Source organism: Pristiophorus japonicus, chromosome 6, assembly GCF_044704955.1.
Source record: "Pristiophorus japonicus isolate sPriJap1 chromosome 6, sPriJap1.hap1, whole genome shotgun sequence".
Taxonomy (NCBI): Eukaryota; Metazoa; Chordata; class Chondrichthyes; family Pristiophoridae; genus Pristiophorus; species Pristiophorus japonicus.
The window spans coordinates 124,189,925-124,194,187 of NC_091982.1; the positions used below are offsets into that span (position 1 = coordinate 124,189,925).

The following is a 4,263-nucleotide window of genomic DNA, read 5'->3' on the forward strand; positions in this document are numbered from 1 at the left end:
CTTCAAAGGATACATTTGCAAGGGTTGTGGAACAATGGGACACCTCCAACGCATGTGCAGGTGAGCTGCAAACCCTGCTAATCCTGCAGACCACCATGTTGCAGAGGAGGACAGATCCACCGTGGATCACGACGAACCAGAGCCTCAGACCGAGGAGGCAGAGCTATATGGGGTGCACATATTTACCATAAAGTGTCCCCCGATAATGCTGAAGGTTGAATTAATTGGACTCCCTGTGTCAATGGAGCTGGATACGAGCGCGAGCCAGACCATTATGAGCAAAAAGACTTTCGATAAATTGTGGTGTAGCAAGGCCTCAAGGCCAGTCCTGACTCCATTTCGCACTAAACTGAGAACTTCTACAAAGGAACTGATTCCCATAATCGGCAGTGCTACCGTAAAGGTCTCCTTCAATGGAGCGGTGCACAAGCTACCACTCTGGGTGGTTCCGGTCGATGGCCCCATGCTGCTCGGCAGGGGCTGGCTGGGGAAGATACACTGGAACTGGGATGACATCTGAGCGCTCTCGCCTGTCGACGACACTTCGTGTGCCCAGGTCCTAAACAAGTTCCCTTTGCTGTTCGAACCAGGCATCGGGAAGTTCCAAGGAGCAAAAGTGCAGATTCACCTAATTCCAGGGGCGCGACCCATCCATCACAAGGCGAGAGCAGTACCGTACATGATGAGAGAGAGGGTGGAGATCAAGCTGGACCAGCTGCAAAGAGAGGGCATCATTTCAGCGATCGAATTCAATGAGTGGGCCAGTCTGATTATTCCAGTCCTCAAGGGAGACGGCACCATCAGAATCTGTGGTGATTACAAAGTAACTATCAATCGTTTCTCCCTGCAGGATCAATACCCACTACCAAAGGCAGGCGACCTATTTGCAACACTGGCGGAAGGAAAGACGTTCACGAAGCTGGACTTGACCTCGGCCTACATGATGCAGGAGCTGGAGGAATCAGCGAAGGGCCTCACCTGCATCAACACGCACAAATGTCTCTTCATTTACAACAGATGCTCGTTTAGGATTCGATCAGCCGCGGCAATATTCCAGAGAAACATGGAAAGCTTACTGAAGTCGGTCCTGCGCCCTGTGGTCTTCCAGGATGACATCTTGGTTACAGGTCGGGACACCTTCGAGCATCTGCAGAACCTGGAGGAGGTTCTTAGTTGGCTCAATCGGGTGGAGCTCAGGTTAAAATGCTTGCAGTGTGTTTTCCTGGTGCCTGAAGTGGAGTTCCTGGGGAGAAGAATCATGGCGGACAGCATCAGGCTAACTGATTCGAAGACGGAGGCAATCGAGAATGCACCAAGGCCACGGAACGTGACGGAGCTGTGGTCGTTTCTAGGACTCCTGAACTACTTTGGTAACATCTTAGCACACTGTTAGAACCACTGCACACCTTACTGCGTAAAGGAGACGAACGGGTATGGGGTAAAAGCTAAGAAAATGCCTTTGTAAAAGCTAGAAAACTGTTACGCTCAAACAAATTGCTTGTGTTGTGTGATCCATGTAAGCGTTTGGTACTAGCATGTGATGCGTCATCATACGTTGTCGGGTGTGTATTGCAAAAAGCTAATGAATCTGGGAAATTGTAACCGGTTGCTTATGCATCCAGAAGTCTGTCTAAGGCTGAGAAGGCCGATAGCATGATTGAAAACGAAGCCTTTGCGTGTGTTCATGAGGTGAAGAAAATGCTCATATTTGAATTGGAAACTGACCATAAGCCACTGATATCCCTCTTTTCGGAAAGCAAGGGATTAAATACGAATGCATCCAGAGATGGGTGCTCACGTTGTCCGCATACAACTATGCCATTCTCCACAGGCCAGGCACAGAAAACTGTGCTGATGCTCTCAGTAGGCTGCCTTTGCCCACCACGGGGGTGGAAATGGCACAGCCCGCAGATTTAGTTATGGTAAGGGAAGCATTCGAGAGTGAGCAATCACCTGTTACTGCCTGACAGATTAGAACCTGGACGAGCCAGGACCCCTTACTGTCCTCAGTAAAAAAATGGTGTCCTTCACGGGAGCTGGTCCAGTGTTCCATTAGAAATGCAGCCGTACCAGCGGCGCAAAGATGAAATGTCTTTACAGGCAGACTGCCTTCTGTGGGGCAATCGCGTAGTGGTACCAAAAAAGGGCAGGGACACTTTCATTAGTGATCTCCACAGTACTCGCCCTGGCATTGTAATGATGAAGGCGATAGCCAGATCCCACATGTGGTGGCCTGGTATCGATGCGGACTTAGAGTCCTGCGTGCACAAATGTAACACATGTTCACAATTAAGCAATGCACCCAGGGAGGCGCCACTAAGTTTATGGTCTTGGCCATCCAAACCGTGGTCTAGGGTCCATGTTAACTATGCTGGCCCGTTCTTGGGAAAAACGTTCTTAGTGGTTGTAGATGAGTACTCCAAATGAATTGAATGTGAGAGCTTCTCGGCCTTTTGGCTAAGATCAAGTGTAGTATCTGTTCTTATCAGGTTAATATCCCCTATCTGGGGACCAAATATTAAATTGATTTTTGGAACAGGGAGATGGAACAGGGGCTTTCTCCGTACACTCCACGCACCAACCTGGTATTGCAGTGTTTCCAGGAACGGTGCAGCTTCCCCTCTCGACCTTTTGGCTAAGATCAAATGTAGTAGCGCAAAGTGATCTTTGGCGCTGGAGTTGATCTGACAAGAATGAACAAAAAAAAAAGAAGTGAGATAATGTCAGCAAGCACGTCTGCTGCCACCACTGAAAGCCTGCGGGCCATACTTTCCATGCATGGCCTGCCTGATGTCCTTGTGAATGACAACGGGCCGTGTTTCACCAGTGCCGAGTTCTAAGAGTTCATGACCTGCAATGGGATCAAACATGTCACATCTGCCCCGTTCAAACCAGTATCCGATGGTCAGGCAGAGAGAGCAGTGCAAACTATCAAGCAGAGCTTGAAGAAGGTAACTGAAGGCTCACTGCAGACTCGCCTATCCCGAGTCCTGCATAGTTACCGCACGAGACCTCACTCGCTCACTGGGATTCTACCCGCTGAACTGCTCATGAAAAGGGCAATTAAGACAAGGCTCTCGTTAATCCACCCTGATCTACACGAACAGGTAGAGAGCAGGCGGCTTCAACAAAGTACATATCATGATACTGCAAATGTGTCACGTGAAATTGAGATCAATGATCCTAATTTTGTGTTGAACTATGGACAAGTCCCAAGTGGCTTCCCGGCACTGTCGTGGCTAAAGAGGGGAGTAGGGTGTTTCGGGTCAAACTTTCAAATGGACTCATGTACAGGAAACCAAAGTCAGATTCACCGACTATCCAGAGAAACCCACATTAGAACCTACCTTTTTTGATCCCCCCAACACACACACCAGTGGCAACCGACACAGCGGTTGACCACGAAGCAGAACCCATCACCCGCAGCAGCCCAGCAGGACTCACCACACCAGGCAGTCCAGTAAGGCCAGCGAGGGCCCAACAAATGACTCAGCAAAACCAGCATTTGCACCGAGATGATCAACCAGGGAAAGAAAGGCCCCAGATCGACTCACCTTGTAAATAGTTACACTATTGCCTTTGGGGGCGGGGGGCGGGGGGAAGTGTTGTTTTTATGTAAACCTGTTTAATCACCAGAGGGCTCATCCCCTGGAGTCCCAAGGGATCCCACAGTCCCTTGGGAGCACCGGTACTTAAGGAGGCCTCACAGGCTGGAGAGGCACTCTGGAGACCTGCAATAAAAGACTAAGGTCACACTTTACTTTGAGCTCACAATATCTGGTCAGACTCTTCATTCATACATTACAAGGAGTGGCATAGCACAGGAGGTCTCTGCTGCAGTGACTGTGCCCAGAACTGGGATACAATGTTGAAAAAAGTTCAACAACCTTATCAGGTTCATCAGTGTGAGTCCCATTCACATTTCTATAAATATATTAAGAGTAAGAGGGTAACTAAAAAAAGGGTAGGGCCTATTAGATACCACGAGGGTAATCTTGGTGTGGAGGCGTAAGACGTTGGTAGGATTCTCAACGAATGCTTTGCATCTGTTTTTACAAAGAAAAGGGGTACTGCAAATACTGCTATCGAGGAGGAGTGTGATTTTCTGGATTAAATAAATATATTGACAGAGGAAGTATTAAAGGGATTTAGCAGCTTTGAAAGTAGATAAGTCCCCAGGCCCAAATGAAATGCATCACAGGCTGTTGAGCGAAGCAAAGGAAGAAATAGCAGAGGCCTTGACCATCATTTTCCAGTCCTCTT

At 48.7% G+C, this 4,263-nt stretch overlaps 1 non-coding gene across 1 annotated transcript; it reads left to right on the top strand.

Annotated features, from left to right (window-relative positions):
- Positions 1-2,437: 2,437 nt before the first annotated feature.
- Positions 2,438-2,619, top strand: LOC139266511 (U2 spliceosomal RNA). Its single transcript, XR_011593747.1, has one exon. It is a non-coding gene; the product is annotated as a U2 spliceosomal RNA (small nuclear RNA).
- The last annotated feature ends 1,644 nt before the right edge of the window (positions 2,620-4,263 follow it).